Below are 17,881 nucleotides of genomic sequence, written 5' to 3'. Positions count from 1 at the left end.
CCTTGTACGCTGGTGAGATGACATGGCCTCTATAGGTAATGTAGGAAAAGCCTGTATTAGTCTGGGGAACCCAGAACCCAGATTGCTGGCCTGCGATCGACTACGTTTGACAAACCTCCTTCCCAGAGACGCCACCACAGTTTCAAAAGTGGTGTGGGAAAAAATGTATTTTCTGTGGCTTGGAGTTTTTCCTGATCTCATGTCCTGGTCAGGTAAAACTCTGTGTCCTATTTGTAGGCTATGATAGGGTCCAATGTAAACATTTTTTTCTCACTGGTCCGACCAGGCCTGTTGTTCAAAATCTACCCCCCCCCCCCCCAACAGCATTTCAACTGGCCCGACATGGTGTCGTATATACATGCATTGGGGTCTTGCAGGGTCTGTAGATTGGCATGGTTTCTCTCTATATTCAGCTATTAATAGGCTATATTTGGTTATTATGATGTGTATTAAAAGGCTGTGTAATATAATTTAACAGTGGTGTAGGCAGGGCCTATAGATTGGCATGGTTTCTCTCTATATTCAGCTATTATAAGGCTCCATTATGATATATATTATAAAGGCTGTTTAATATAATATAACAATGTAAGTCTTGATTCTATTCTTTAGAATTGAATTGTATTAATTACATGTATTTTGTTTCTGAAGCATGTGAAGATGTTTTTTACATGTCAACATGGGATGCTGACCAGGTCATAGCACCATCTCTGCTGCTTCTCTGGTTTGAAAGGATGTTATTACTCATATTGATAAGAAGAAACTCTGTGCAACCCTTTTCATTGAAGTGTCTAAGGCTTTGAACACTATGGATCACTTGTTACTCATTCAGAGGCTTTGTAGCTGGATTGATAATGATTTAACGGACAGAACGCAATGTTTACCTACTGACGGTGTTAAATCAGGGTTTCTGGACACAACAAAGGGTGTCCCACAAGGATCGATTCTTGATCCGGTTATTGTCATTATTTATATGAACAATATTGGTTCTAATACAAAATGTACCTGTACTTGTATGCTGACGACACTGTTGTGTATGCTATTTCCCCCACGGTTGACCAAGCTCTTTCAGAGTGTTGGGTTCTTATTATTCAAAGTAAATAACCCACGGACACTAGATAAGCTTTAACCAAGTTTATTCTTCCCAAAGGTTCTGTTCAGCTGAAAACAGACAGCAAAAGATTTCAGACTCCACCGTTTATATGCATCCTACTTAAGACACTCCCCTTTCTCTCCAATCCTTACATTTTATGGCTCTACGGGAAGTTAATAATGAGGGAAACAGTATTTTAAACATGTATTACTCTCCCAAGAGAATCTGTCCTCACGTCCTGACCTCAACCCCTCTTTCATCTAATAAACAGATGTCCCTCTGTCTCTATATCAACCCATCACACATTCCAAAGCCTTGTTCTTTCTTCTGGGAACCATTAACTTCTAACATAACCCAGTCTCTTTCATTTCCTATCATTTAACATCTCAATACAGTATGTTGTTTTCCAAAACTCTTGAAAACGTCTGATGATTTAGTTATTTGGACCTTGGATGGTGCCCACATTGACTGTGTGCCAGCTTATTAATATCTGGGCATCTGGATAAACAAAAAGCATACAGAGATCATACGTCCATGTGAATGGCATCCAGGTTCTCCTCCCAGGACACATTTCAGATACTGTAGATACCAAACATGGATATTACTGTGACATCCATCTCAATAGTCATTCATCTGGGTACTGTAACAGAGAGACATTTTGCCCCGGCAAGATTCTTTGTGTTTTGGGCCATTTGCCACGTGGGCCGCAGGTAACATAGAGCACACATTTGATTGCAAGGCCTACGACATCTTAAACTAAGATATAGGGTTAACAAAAGGTCAATCACATTTATTATATAAAGCCCTTTTTACATCAACAGTTGTCGCAAAGTGCTTTACAGACACTCAGCCTAAAACCCCAAGGAGCAAGAAATGCAGAGGCAGAAGCACAGTGGCTAGGAAAAACTCCCTAGAAGGCAGGAACCTATGAAGAAACCTAGAGCGGAACCAGGCTCATGTGGCCATGAACGTCAGATCCATTTTCAAGATGTTCAAACTTTCATACATAACCAGCAGGGAGAGATAAAAACAGAGATGGCTGTTGTGGACAAACACTTCAACGCTTCAAGATTCAATATCAGTTTTCATAGTCAGGCATTGGAAGTGGAGTGGAGTGGATCACATTAACATACAGAGTCGTTCAACGACTTGTACGGGGGCCTGTGATTTATTGTTGAGCGCTGACATTAACGCTTCTATCTTTTTTTGCTCTGTTCCTCAGCCTGCTGCTTGTAGTTATCCAGCAGAGCCTTCTGATTCTGGGTGTTGGCGTCCTTTCCAATTGATTATTCTTCTTTATCTCCTCGATCTCTTGTCTTATTAGCTCAGCCTTCTCCTTATGGCCCTTCTCCAGGAGATCTTTCTGCTCCTGCATCCTGCGTTCCAGCGTCCTGTTGAACTCCTGCTGCTGTTGATTCCTCTCCTCCTCCATCTTCTCCTTCATCTCCTTCAAGTACTTCTCCTGGCCCCTGCCAATGTTCTCAATGGTGCGCTCCATCTCTGCCTTTTGCTCATTCAATGCTGCCTTCTCCTGCTCCAGCTCAGCTGTTTTCTTCTTCTCAGCTGGAAGATCCAAGGAGAGAAATAAATAGGAAAACTGGACAACTCATTTTCTCATACAGATTCATACCCATTAAAACCCTCTAGAGTCTATTAGCACACCGGTGTGTCAATCTAAGTAACATAACAAAATACATCAGATTCATACACATTAAAACCCTCTAGAGTCTATTGGCCAACAGTGCTTCAATCTAAGTAACATAATAATAAAAAATGATTTAAAATCTGTCAGTTAAAGCTAGAGATTTATTTTGCATTGGGCTGCGTCTCAATCCACCACATCCATCTATGTCGCCGTTCCTCATCAGAAGGTGGAAAGGTGGAGATCTACTGCCCTGTTTGTCAGACCAGGAAACATCCCGCAAATCATTCTTCTCATGCACGCTGACTTCGGTCACCAGTTGTACTGTGTTTCCTCCGACACATTGGTGCGGCTGGCTTCCGGGTTAAGAGAGCAGTGTCTCTTGCTTCTTGACACACTGTTTCGAAGGACGCATGGCTCTCAACCTTCGCCTCTCACGAGTCCATATGGGAGTTGCAGCAGTGGAACAAGATTGGATATCATGAAATTGGTGGGAAAAAGGAAAACATTTGAATTTGATTTTAAACCAAAAAAAAGATAAATTATACAAATTGTAAATAGGATAATTTTGGACATAAAGTCAGTGTCACCCCAAAACAGATTTTTGTGAGACTTGTGGTCTTGACTGCATAACAACATAAAAGAAGGATAGGTTTGTTTCATTCCTGCCGACAGCTGGCAGCAATCAGTTAATCATCAATTCAGAGTGCAGCTGCATGAGACCCGGTCGTAGTGGTACATTTGGGTTGACTTTGGATATCCCTATAGACAGTTAGTTGAGCACCAACTACCTGCTGTACCTTCAGAAAGTATTCACCTTCTTTTCACTCTGTAAATTAGTATTGTGGAGTAATATGTTGTTGATCCATCCTCAGTTTTCTCCTATCACAGCCATTAAACTCTGTAACTGTTTTAAAGTCAGCATTAGCCTCATGTTGAAATCCTTGACCGGTTTCTTTCCTCTCCGTCAACTGAGTTAGGAAGGACGCCTGTATCGTTGTAAAGACTGGCTGAATTGATATACCATCCAAAGTGTCATTAATAACTTTACCATGGTCAAACGGATATTCCATATCTGCATTTATTATTTTTATTATCTACCAATAGGTGTCGTTCTTTGCGAGGCATTGGAAAACCTCCCTGGTCTTTGTGGTTGAATTTGTGATGGAAATTCACTGCTCGACTGAGGGACCTTACAGATAATTGTATGTGTGGGGTACAGAGATGAGGTAGTCATTCAAAAATAGTTAAACACTATTATTTAGGCCATAACAAAAGGGTTGAATACTTACTGACTCAAGACATTTCAGCTTGTAATGTTTAATTAATTCGTAACCCATGTTAAAACCATAATTCAACTTTGACCTTGTGGGATATTGTGTGTAGGCCAGTGACAAAACATCTGAATTTAATCCATTTTAAATTGAGGCTGTAACAAAACAAAATGTGTAAAAAGTCAAGGAGTGTGAATACTTTCTGAAGGCTCTGTAAATAAAATCTGATTTGCTTTGATTTTAATTATTCTTTCAAAATAGTAGATACTAACTAAATGCTTATTTGTCAAATCTGCCATTTGTATGTTCTAGTGGGCCACCAATAATACAAGCCAATTTGGATATATTTGGTTATTTTTACTCCATAATACTTAGAAGTTGTCATTTTGGGCGGGGCCTGGCATTAGGGCGGGGCCAACGGTCTTGTTTGCATCTTCCGAACATGAACCTACCACAGTCAAATTTTTATTTTATAATTGGAAGTAAAAAAAGATTGAGGTGTGGATTACCTTGGATTTTTTTCTCATTTTCCGTCAGTTGTTTGTCAGCTTGCAGGATGGAGTTGGACTCTGCACTCTTGTCCTTCAGGAACTGCTCCAGAACCTCCTCAGCCTGCAGAAAACAGGCCTCATAGGTTGTTGTATTGATTTTGATTCAAACCATAACCAGCTGACTGAAATTAGTTGAAATGTTGGTCATCATTACTGACTAATGATGGATGTTTTTTAATTCTCTAATACAATACGTTGTTGATGTTGTTTGCTTTCCCGCTCTTACCCTGACTCCTTTGTTGGGCTCGGCCCGGTACTGTGCCACTATGTTGTCATGGTGATTGCAGTAAAGCTCATAGCCTCCTGGTGTGGCGTACGTCCCCGCCTTCATCCCCTGATCCATCTGAGCAGACAGATTCTCCAGAAGGGCCTTGCACTTCTTCTCTGAGGCATCCTTGTTCTGTTTAAAAAGGTCCGCGGTGTGGTTGCTAATGGCCTCCTGAAAGATTCATTGGGAATATTCAGATGCAGGTGTGTAGAATATGATAAAAGATCAGACAATTATAGAAAGACAGTTCTAGAAAAGGTTTATTACAGCATGCTAACATTGGAGAATACAGTATACACCACATGAGAAACACAGCAGCTGTAATTCAACCTCGATACAATAACACATTGTAGATCAGATTGTTCTCTAAGAAGCAACATTTTATAGCATACAAGGTAAGGTTGACCTTCAGCTGATACGAGCTTCAGACATGTGAACCCTGGTATGAACTGATACTAGCTTCAGACATGTGAAACTTGGGACAACCTGATACTAGCTTCTGACATGTGAACCCTGGTATGAGCTGACACCAGCCTCAGACATGTGAACCCTGGTATGAGCTGACACCAGCCTCAGACATGTGAACCCTGGTATGAACTGACACCAGCCTCAGACATGTGAACCCTGGTATGAACTGACACCAGCCTCAGACATGTGAACCCTGGTATGAACTGACACCAGCCTCAGACATGTGAACCCTGGTATGAACTGACACCAGCCTCAGACATGTGAACCCTGGTATGAACTGACACCAGCCTCAGACATGTGAACCCTGGTATGCCATGTTACTATAGTAAGTAATTGTTACATATTGGCTCCACATCTACGTTAGGTTTTAATTCAATATAGTGTAATTTTTAATTAAAACCTGATGGGGCTATGGGAAATACTGCCCCCTTTGGATGAATTGTGTGCCCAAAGTAAACTTAAAAAAAAACTGTCAAAAATTGCTAATATATGCATATAATAATTATTATTGAATAGAAAACACTCTAAAACCGTTCGAATTATGTCTGTATGTAAAGCAGAACTCACAGGGCAGCCATTCTCCCAAACTCTCTCTCTCTCCTAAGAAAGTTGCTCCAACTTTGACGTCATCGCCCCCACCCTTCCCAACCAGCTATGGATCTGGGAACAGTTTCTATTTCTTCAGCGCGCTCTCGTCTTTCAATGAGACGTGGAACGGAGAAAATAGCATGAGCTTTGACTGCTTGGCGGGCAAAATACTGAGGTGTCACGAGTTTTCAGGTGCGCGCTCTGTGAAAAGGGTATTTTTTTTCCCAGCTTGGCTGAAGAGAGTTCGTTATGTTTGATTTAATCGGCAATTGTTTTGTACGTTAAAAACATCCTAAAGCTTGATTCTGCATTTAGTTTGACCATCAAAGGTAAGGGAATATTTATGTTATAAAATTGTATTTTTGTCGAATCCAACATAGTAGAGAAATAATGCTAATGGCTGAGCGCCGTCTCAGATTATTGAATAGTGAACGAATTCTGTAACGTTAAAAATAAATGTAACACAGCGTTTGCATTAAGAAGAAGTGTATCTTTCTAAATATATGTAGAACATGTATATTTAGTCAAAGTTTATGATGTTTATTGCTGTTATCTGGCGTTAGCTGCCGGAGATATTTATAATTCCTCCGGTCATTTCTGCTGCATTTTTGAACATGGCTCAATGTAAATGGAGATTTATGGATATAAATTGCATACTATTGAAAAAACATAAATGTACTGTGTAACATGTGCTATTACTGTCATCTGATGAAGATTTTCAAAAGGTTAGTGAATTATTTTTCTTTTAATCCTGCGTTTGTGATTGTGCTATTTTGCATAGCCATGTGGCTACATATTGTATGTTTTCCTAGTGGTGGTTTAACATAAATATGTGCTATGTTTTCGCTGTAAAACATTTTAAAATTCTGACATGCTGGGTAGATGAACAAGGTGTTTATCTTTCATTTAAGCTATTGGACTTGTTAATGTGTGGAGGTTAAATATTTTTAAGAATATTTTTGCTTTCCCTGCGCCACCGTTTGGGCTGAAGGGGGGGGGGGTTCCTAGTTGGGAACCCGTAGCCCCATATCCAAGTTTAAAAATCTTATCTGAGCAATGATTTTCACAGTAGTGCTCTTTTCTCCCTAGAAGTTAATTGATTGAGAATTGCACTGCTTGGTCATATAACACCTGGTGTCCTTGGGTCCTACTGGTGTTACTGTTACAGGTGATTATCATTTCGTTGCAAAAGCGAATCAATAATTTTTCTATTGAATGGCCTTGACGATGATAAAAATGCATTACCACAAGAGCTTTCAAGAACTCCCCATTGTCGTCTTTGAAGGATCGCTTCATGAATGCCTGTGTGGCCTGAGTCTCTGAGTGAAGGTGGTTCTCTGACAGCTGATTGATGTCCACTGGGAATAAGGCCTTCACATCCTCCATTCCCTTCTGGTACACAGCCAGGCCCTCATCCACAGCAGCCTGGTTCTCAATTTTAGCCATGGCTATCACAGCATTCTCCAGACAGGGCACATTGCCTTTGGCTATGGTCTCCACATAGGTGTTGACCAAGTGGCCTAGCACTGCAATCAGATAGAGGTGGGAGGATAAAATATGTGTCACTAAGTATTTAGTGGAACAATAAAATTCAATATAACAATATATTTATCCATTTTCACATACTGTACTTTAGGTAGATATCTGACTCACTCTCTCCAGTCAATGTGTGTCCCCCTATAACAGTCTTCATACGGCTCTCCTGGAAAATGAAGCGGCAGAAAGTGTCTGCGACCTCTCTGAAGCGTTCAGAAAGCTCAGCCTCGTCCATGGAGTCCAGTCGGTGCATGTTGTCAGGAGTTGTTGGGGAGGGGAACACAAAACACTTGCGTGAGGGGAAGAAGTTCCGGATGCACTCTCGTGGAATGTTGTAGTCATTGATCTTTTTACCATAACCTGAAAGATAACATTGACATTACTGGATTTTATAGTACTTGCAGATCTTGGGTACGTCTCAATAATATGTCCTTTCTCCTCCAACCTATCAGAGCTCTTGCACTATGAACTGACATGTAGTCCACCCAATCAAAGGATCAGAGAATGAATCTAGTACTGAAAGCATAAGCTACAGCTAGCTAGCACTGCAGTGTGTGAAGTTTGGTGATTAATTGACTCAAATAGAAAGACAATAGTTTTACAGTTTTTAACAAATTAATTTCTTTAAAAATGAAGGAGAAGCGATAGAGAGTGTATATTTCGTTGTATTTTTTCCACTTTTACTTAGCTAGTGAATGCAGCTAGCTAGTTTAGCATACTCAAACAACTGGCTAAGACAGCACGGGATGCTATGTTACCCAGCTGAATGTCTATCCAACACTGGAACTCTTCCAAGGTAAGATTTTGGTTTTACTAATTTATTGTCGCCAGGGCCTGCCCGGTTTAACTGCTAAACTGCTTGCTGACTGTTAACTGTAACGTTACTGCATGAATGTAGCGGGTTTAGTAACATCTTACTTCTGTTAGCTATGTTGACTATGACGTTAGCTAATATGGTGATAACGATGTCGACTATGTGTAGCGGTTAGCGGTTATGATATGAAGGTTTGGATTTGATTTTTTTGTTGTTGCCTGTTTACAGACAGCTGATGTGTTGTGCACTGAAGTCTACAAGCAAAGGGAAAAGGTGAGAGGAGGAGAGCGTGTCGACGTGAGAAGGAATTATATATATTTATAATGAGCAAAATGATCATGCTGTTTGTATGTAGCTGCTATGAAAATGAACAGTGTTTGCGTGTGATCAGGGGTGTATTAATACCACCGATTCTGTTGACATTTCTTAAGCTTTCTGCCAATATGAGATATGTCTCCTGGGAAATGTTCTTGTTGCTTACAACCTCATGCTAATCGCATTAGCCTACGTTAGCTCAACCGTCCCATGGAAGGGACACCGATCCAGAAGAAGATTTATTAAACTGGGTGAATGGAATATGAATGACAGTCATCCATTATGCTGTAATAGAAATAAGGTCATGTTCATGAAAAAAAATCGTCCTCCTCATCTTAAACGTCATCGACCGACGCTATTTCATTCATCTGCTTTCTCTTCTATTTAGCCTCACATAACATAAGCATTACCTAGGCTACTATTACTTGAAGTGTTTTCCCATGCTCTTTTCAGGACAACCAGGGCTACAAGGAGAACAGAACAATTTGACATAAACAGTTGCATTCGTGAGTTTAATTTCAAATGTAATTTAAAAAAAATAAAAACTAAATACGGTCCGCCTTAACAGAAACCTGATCAAATATGAATTCATAAAAATGCTGTAAGTCCAGGAATTGTTTGTTCAGTGGGAAATTAATATCTACTCAGTGATAACTGTGTGGAGTTTGGAGTTTGTGACAGCAACTATGTGATCTTATTACAGTATTATAGACACTATGTCCTGGGATTTCCAATGATCTTCTATGTAGAAGAAACCCTTACAGTATCATAGACACTGTGTCCTGGGATTTCCTATGATTTTCTATGTAGAAGCACTCCTTACCTTCTAACGACTCTTGTGTAGCTTACATGTGTGTGTTTGTGAGTGTCTTATCTTTTCATATTAGGGTCAGAATAATCTGCAGTTCAAACTGTTGCAGACGTTTTTTTGTGAGAAGAACCGTTTTTCGGTTCTGCCCTTGTCACACAGACTCCTCTCGAGCTCAGCCCCTATTAATCACACAGGTTAATGGTTGATATCGGCGGATACAGAAGGAAAAGATGAATACGATGCAAAAAAATACGCACAACATTGTTTAAAATGGGCTGAAGGTAATAAATCACACCGGTGTGATTGTGGGACTCCACCCGGCTCCTGTGTGCTCTGTTGCCAGTTAGGATGAGGCTACCCGAAGAGAGAGGGCGGCCAGATTCAGTGGGTACCCCCTCTGCCTGTGTCTGCCTCGGTCAAGCAACGTTTGCCTCTCTTCCCAGACATGTTGATGAACGGTCCGGTCCCACCCCAGTAAACCGTTTCCTACCTAGACTTTTGAGACTGGCCTAATTAAACAAGCACAGCATATAACTAGCTATTCCTACCTGCCCACGGTGGAGTTGCTGGGGTTGCTCTCTTGTTAAGAATACGTAGCTTAAATTTCATTGGTTATTCTAAATAGTCCAAGATGCTAGCTAGCCTTCCTTGCTAGAGCCCCTTTTGCTTCACGCAGGTTATACAGTGTCATGGAAACACTACGTATGTTGGAAGCATGTCTATGTTTATTAATGTCCTTTGAGCCCCCAAATGAGCTGTCTGTCCCATTCCCAGATATGTTACAAGGTATTTTGTCAGTATCTATGACTGGTCGGTAGGGTAACCTCCATGACAAGGCTTTTTCCCTAGGTCTATTTTTAATACATGCGTTCCAGCGCTGGGTGCCAGCCGGTTGCCAGAACGCATCGTACCACCTAAACCGAGTGAGGCTCGTCACCGATCGCCGGAGCCGGTATACCCAGAGCTCACCAGGAGTTTGCAAACCTTGGCACATGAACACAGGTTTTTCAGCTGAGTTCAACAGTGTTCACAGGTGTCAAGTCCCGCACCTCAACTCTTTTAATTCCTGGGAATTATATTCAATTACGATTCACTCCAGTCTGTTACAACAGCTGCCTGTCCCATTCCCAGCTATGTTACAAGGTATTCTGTCGCCCATAGCTATGACTGGTCTGTAGGGTAACCTGCATGATAAGGCTTTTCCCCTTGGTCTATTTTTTATGCCTTCCAGCGCTGGGTGCCAGCCGGTTGCATCTTACTTATCTTACGCATCTTACCGCCTAAACCGAGTGATGCTCCTCACTGATCGCCAGAGCCTGTGTACCCACAGTGGGCTAGGCTTTACGCAAACCTTGGCACATGAACACAGGTTTTTCAACTGAGTTCCACAGTGTTCACAGGTGTCAAGAGTGTTGTCTCCCACATTATAAGTTAGATGAAAAGTATCCATCTCCACGTTCAGACAAACAGTTGTCAAGTTTGGTGGAATAATCTCTCCCAGTCCCAGGATTTCATTGGCCTTGTCAGGCATGATTGTAGATCCTTCAACCAAAGTCACGAGAGTGTGAATCTCCATAGTATGTTGTACTCCTTCAGGGAACAGTAGTTATAGTCATAACATTACACTTTGCATCATACCGTGGTATATTGTCTGATATACATACAGCTGGAATGCTGTTTCAGCCAATCAGCATCTAGGTCTCAAACTACCTGGTTTATATGAATGAAAATCACCTTTCTTGAGTTGCAGGGAATTCTCCAAATACTGGTCTGGAGTGATTTCTCTGTCGTCTATCTCGAGCTGTAGAGTGAAATCTCTGACGGTCCACACAAAATTAGGAAAGAACTGAGCAAACTGGGTGCCCTCTCCTTCCTCCTCATCGACAGTGGAAGACTTCACCTTGATCATCTCTGTCAGCTCGTTCACATATCTTTAGGACCGGTTGAGGATTGATATTGGAGATCCCAAAGCTCATGTCAGTGTCATGCACAGTTTGAGTTCAGGGGCTTGAATTTCAGGGAAGTTACAAACACACCAAATAAGTAATTTTCAGTTTAGAGTTCAACTGACACAGTAACGTTATTTGTTTGAAAGTCACAGACATTGCTTTAAGTCAACATCAGCTCTTAAAGTTCACAAAAGCTAAGAGTCAATCCCGCGAATCGGCATTCTGTGATTTCTCAAGCCCTTCACAGTTTCCAGAGAAACAAAATCACTACGTAGCACTGATGCAACATGCATATAGTAAATTTAATTAATTGGAACATATTTAGGTGGAGCATTATTACAATTCTCTACCATATCAATGATTAGGTCTTGCCTACAATTAAATCATGTTGAACATATACATAAATTCATGAAAATGTACATCACAATTAGCTAGGCTACCTCTATGGCTGAGATTACTGTCAAAAGCCTAACAAACAAGCAAACTATCATATCAAATACCACAACAGATTATGTCCACAAGATGCCACAGAATGGAGTCAAATGTTGACCCAAAAGGATACTGAAGCTTCTCCACAGCATCATTGTCGATGGTCCCTCGACTGTTGTAGACCAGAGTACTGCTTAACAGAATGGCCAGCGAGAAGATCCAGGCATCATTCTTAGAATCCCCCTGAAACAAGTATCACAACATGTATCGGATCTCTGACGATGTCACGCCCTGGTCGATTTATATTGTGTTTGTCTGCATTTATTTGGTCAGGCCAGGGTGTGACATGGGGTTTTTGTGGTGTGTTTTCTCTTGGGGGTGTCTAGCATAGTCCATGGCTGCCTGAAGCGGTTCTCAATCAGAGGCAGGTGATTATCGTTGTCTCTGATTGGGAACCATATTAAGGCAGCCATATTCTTTGAGTGTTTCGTGGGTGATTGTTCCTGTCTCTGTGTTTGTTGTTCACCAGATAGGCGGTGTAGGTTTTCATGGTCCGTTTGTTGTTTTTGTATTGTTTGTTAGTTCATGTCGAGTTCCTTTCAATTAAAGAACATGAATAACCACCACGCTGCACGTTGGTCCGCTTCTCCTTCGACAGACGAGAACCGTTACAGACTAAGTAATCATCTTGTTTAAATGATGAGTGTGCAGATACAGTATGTGTTCACTGTGCTTTGTTGGTAAATGAAGGAATGTGAATATGTAATGTGGATTGTAAAGAGATTGAACTTTGACCCCCCCACCTTCACCACGTCCCCCAGTCCCTCTGTATCCAGCAGCACCAGGGTGTGGTCTGTTCTTTCAGGATGAGGGACACACCACATCCAGATGCCCTTAGTCTTAGACTGGATGGTGGCTCCAAGGGCAAAACCTAAATCAACAGAGATTGATGAGGACATTTACAGTATAAATATTAAACCAGCCTATAACACTGTTACAGAGCTGGACCAGAACTACTGCAGACCAGAACTAGTTAGCTACTAGCAAAGCCCTAGACCAGAGTTAGTTAGTATGGACCAGAACTAGCTAATTACTAGCTACACCTTAGACCAGAGTTAGTTAGTATGGACCAGAACTAGCTAGTTACTAGCTACGCCTTAGACCAGAGTTAGTTAGTATGGACCAGAACTAGCTAACTACTAGCTACGCCTTAGAACAGAGTTAGTTAGTATGGACCAGAACTACTGCAGACCAGAACTAGCTAGTTACTAGCTACGCCGTAGACCAGAGTTAGTTAGTACGGACCAGAGCTACTGCAGACCAGAACTAGCTAGTTACTAGCTACGCCTTAGACCAGAGTTAGTTAGTATGGACCAGAACTACTGCAGACCAGAACTAGCTAATTACTAGCTACGCCTTAGACCAGAGTTAGTTTGTACGGACCAGAACTAGCTAGTTACTAGCTACGCCTTAGACCAGAGTTAGTTAGTATGGACCAGAACTACTGCAGACCAGAACTAGCTAACTACTAGCAAAGCCCTAGACCAGAGTTAGTTAGTGCAGACCAGAACTAGCTAACTACTAGCAAAGCCCTAGACGATAGTTAGTTAGTACGGACCAGAACTACTGCAGACCAGTACTAGCTAACTACTAGCAAAGCCCTAGACCAGAGTTAGTTAGTACGGACCAGAACTACTGCAGAACAGAACTAGCTAACTACTAGCAAAGCCCTCGACGATAGTTAGTTAGTGTGGACCAGAACTACTGCAGACCAGAGCTAGGGGGGAGGGTGAGATAGGTGCCCCATTTTAGGCGACAAAAGTATTGGGACAAAATTCACTTAGAAATCAATGGTAGATAATATATTGTCATATTTGAGTCACTTTTGTTGTAAATAAGAATAGTATATGTTTTTAAAACACTTTCAATAAAAGTGACTCCAAACTGACACAATGCATTATTTACCATTAATTTCCATTGGGCACAAAATAATCTGAAACCCAACCTAGTCAGTCGTACAACTCAATGCAATTTAACTGAGATGTGTCTTCCTTTTTTAAACCAACCCCCTTACATGTTTAATTACTATGTAGTTACAATGTAACAATCTTTGCAGACAACAGACTAACCAGCAAAAATTTGGAGTCAGGAGAACATTTTTCTGTTTGACTTCTCTTTAAAAAGGGTTTTACAGTTGAGAAAGTAACTTCGGAAGCCAGCAGATTTCATTATTTACCAACAACAGCTTCAAATTCCAATAAAACAAGATCATGTTTTAAATTCACGTTCCTATCATGAATCCAGCAAATATGTTTGGGGTTCAGAGTGAGGTATTTATTTTGTCTAATTAAGAGAGATGGAGATTATGATTGTGACCATGGTGATTTTTGTTTATTTATTTTTCTTAAAGAAAAGGGAAAGATCATTTTTAGATCTGTAAGGAAAATATTTTCATGACTTTATATATATATATATATATGCAAACTATACTTTATTCTGTACTTTATATACAGTATATCACAAAAGTGAGTACACCCCTCACATTTTTTTGTAAATATTTGAGTATATCTTTTCATGTGACAACACTGAAGAAATTACACTTTGCTACAATGTAAAGTAGTGAGTGTACAGCTTGTATAATAGTGTCAATGAACTCACTTTTGTTGCCAGCGGATTAGACATGAATGGCTGTGTGTTAAGTTATTTTGAGGGGACAGCAAATTGACACTGTTATACAAGCTGTACACTCACAACTTTGCATTGTAGCAAAGTGTCATTTCTTCAGTGTTGTCACCTGAAAATATATTCTCAAATATTTACAAAAATGTGAGGGGTGTACTCACTTTTGTGATGTACTGTAGCTTATTTACTATATGTATTTTGTTTTGGGTAAATTATCTGCTTTTTGTGCTTTGGATTTAGTTTTCATAGGCTTAAGTAACAAGAAATGTCAATGTTATACAATTCCAAAGTAGTTATTGTCTATTATTTCATATTAGTTAACTGTTTACTGTTCTAAGTGTCATTCTTGTTTCTTTGCAGAGACCACTAAACTCTCATGGCCATTGGAGAGGCCACGAAACTCTCATGGCCATTGGAGAGTACCACTAAACTCTCATGGCCATTGGAGAGGACCACTAAACTCTCATGGTCATTGGAGAGGACCAGTAAACTCTCATGGCCATTGGAGAGGACCACTAAACTCTCATGGTCATTGGAGAGGACCACTAAACCCATGGTCATTGGAGAGGCTACTAAACTCTCATGGCCATTGGAGAGGCCACTAAACTCTCATGGCCATTGGAGAGGACCACTAAACTCTCATGGCCATTGGAGAGGCCACTAAACTCTCATGGTCATTGGAGAGGCTACTAAACTCTCATGGCCATTGGAGAGGACCACTAAACTCTCATGGCCATTGGAGAGAACCACTAAACTCTCATGGCCATTGGAGAGGACCACTAAACTCTCATGGCATTTGGAGAGGCTACAAAACTCTCATGGCCATTGGAGAGGACCACTAAACTCTCATGGCCATTGGAGAGGACCACTAAACTCTCATGGTAATTGGAGAGGACCACTAAACTCTCATGGTCATTGGAGAGGCTACTAAACTCTCATGGCGATTGGAGAGGTCACTAAACTCTCATGGACATTGGAGAGGACCTCTAAACTCTCATGGCCATTGGAGACAACCACTAAACTCTCATGGCCATTGGAGAGGCCACTAAACTCTCATGGCCATTGGAGAGGACCACTAAACTCTCATGGCCATTGGAGAGGACCACTAAACTCTCATGGTCATTGGAGAGGACCACTAAACTCTCATGGCCATTGGAGAGGACCACTAAACTCTCATGGTCATTGGAGAGGACCACTAATCTCATGGTCATTGGAGAGGCTACTAAACTCTCATGGCCATTGGAGAGGCCACTAAACTCTCATGGCCATTGGAGAGGACCACTAAACTCTCATGGCCATTGGAGAGGACCACTAAACTCTCATGGTCATTGGAGAGGACCACTAAACTCTCATGGCCATTGGAGAGGACCACTAAACTCTCATGGTCATTGGAGAGGACCACTAATCTCATGGTCATTGGAGAGGCTACTAAACTCTCATGGCCATTGGAGAGGCCACTAAACTCTCATGGCCATTGGAGAGGACCACTAAACTCTCATGGCCATTGGAGAGGACCACTAAACTCTCATGGCCATTGGAGAGAACCACTAAACTCTCATGGCCATTGGAGAGGACCACTAAACTCTCATGGCATTTGGAGAGGCTACAAAACTCTCATGGCCATTGGAGAGGACCACTAAACTCTCATGGCCATTGGAGAGAACCACTAAACTCTCATGGCCATTGGAGAGACCACTAAACTCTCATGGTCATTGGAGAGGACCACTAAACTCTCATGGCCATTGGAGAGGACCACTAAACTCTCATGGCCATTGGAGAGAACCACTTAACTCTCATGGCCATTGGAGAGGACCACTAAACTCTCATGGTCATTGGAGAGGACCACTAAACTCTCATGGCCATTGGAGAGGACCACTAAAGTCTCATGGTCATTGGAGAGGACCAATTATCTCATGGTCATTGGAGAGGCTACTAAACTCTCATGGCCATTGGAGAGGCCACTAAACTCTCATGGCCATTGGAGAGGACCATTAAACTCTCATGGCCATTGGAGAGAACCACTAAACTCTCATGGCCATTGGAGAGGACCACTAAACTCTCATGGCCATTGGAGAGGACCACTAAACTCTCATGGTAATTGGAGAGGACCACTAAACTCTCATGGTCATTGGAGAGGCTACTAAACTCTCATGGCCATTGGAGAGGTCACTAAACTCTCATGGACATTGGAGAGGACCACTCAACTCTCATGGCCATTGGAGACAACCACTAAACTCTCATGGCCATTGGAGAGGCCACTAAACTCTCATGGCCATTGGAGAGGCCACTAAACTCTCATGGCCATTGGAGAGAACCACTAAACTCTCATGGCCATTGGAGAGGACCACTAAACTCTCATGGCCATTGGAGAGGACCACTAAACTCTCATGGTCATTGGAGAGGACCACTAAACTCTCATGGCCATTGGAGAGAACCACTAAACTCTCATGGCCATTGGAGAGGACCACTAAACTCTCATCGCATTTGGAGAGGCTACAAAACTCTCATGGCCATTGGAGAGGACCACTAAACTCTCATGACCATTGGAGAGAACCACTAAACTCTCATGGCCATTGGAGAGGACCACTAAACTCTCATGGTCATTGGAGAGGACCACTAAACTCTCATGGCCATTGGAGAGGACCACTAAACTCTCATGGCCATTGGAGAGGACCACTAAACTCTCATGGCCATTTGAGAGGACCACTAAACTCTCATGGTCATTGGAGAGGACCACTAAACTCTCATGGCCATTGGAGAGTACCACTAAACTCTCATGGTCATTGGAGAGGACCACTAAACTCTCATGGCATTTGGAGAGGCTACAAAACTCTCATGGCCATTGGAGAGGACCACTAAACTCTCATGGCCATTGGAGAGAACCACTAAACTCTCATGGCCATTGGAGAGGACCACTAAACTCTCATGGCCATTGGAGAGGACCACTAAACTCTCATGGTCATTGGAGAGGACCACTAAACTCTCATGGCCATTGGAGAGGACCACTAAACTCTCGTGGCCATTGGAGAGGACCACTAAACTCTCATGGTCATTGGAGAGGATCACTAATCTCATGGTCATTGGAGAGGCTACTAAACTCTCATGGCCATTGGAGAGGCCACTAAACTCTCATGGCCTTTGGAGAGGACCACTAAACTCTCATGGCCATTGGAGAGGACCACTAAACTCTCATGGCATTTGGAGAGGCTACTAAACTCTCATGGCCATTGGAGAGGACCACTAAACTCTCATGGCCATTGGAGAGGACCACTAAACTCTCATGGTCATTGGAGAGGACCACTAAACTCTCATGGCCATTGGAGAGAACCACTAAACTCTCATGGCCATTGGAGAGGACCACTAAACTCTCATGGTCATTGGAGAGGACCACTAAACTCTCATGGCCATTGGAGAGGACCACTAAACTCTCCTGGTCATTGGAGAGGACCACTAGTCTCATGGTC

The 17,881-nt window shown here is 41.9% G+C and overlaps 1 pseudogene; it reads right to left on the bottom strand.

Moving 5' to 3' along the window:
* Positions 1–1,116: 1,116 nt before the first annotated feature.
* LOC135547705 (guanylate-binding protein 1-like) overlaps positions 1,117–17,881 on the bottom strand; it is a 30,717-nt pseudogene continuing 13,952 nt past the window's right edge.

The sequence above is a fragment of the Oncorhynchus masou genome, chromosome 10 (assembly GCF_036934945.1).
Source record: "Oncorhynchus masou masou isolate Uvic2021 chromosome 10, UVic_Omas_1.1, whole genome shotgun sequence".
In the NCBI taxonomy this organism is placed as follows: Eukaryota; Metazoa; Chordata; class Actinopteri; order Salmoniformes; family Salmonidae; genus Oncorhynchus; species Oncorhynchus masou.
The sequence above is the reverse complement of the archived record's forward strand: the minus strand, read 5'-3'. Positions and strand labels throughout refer to the sequence as shown.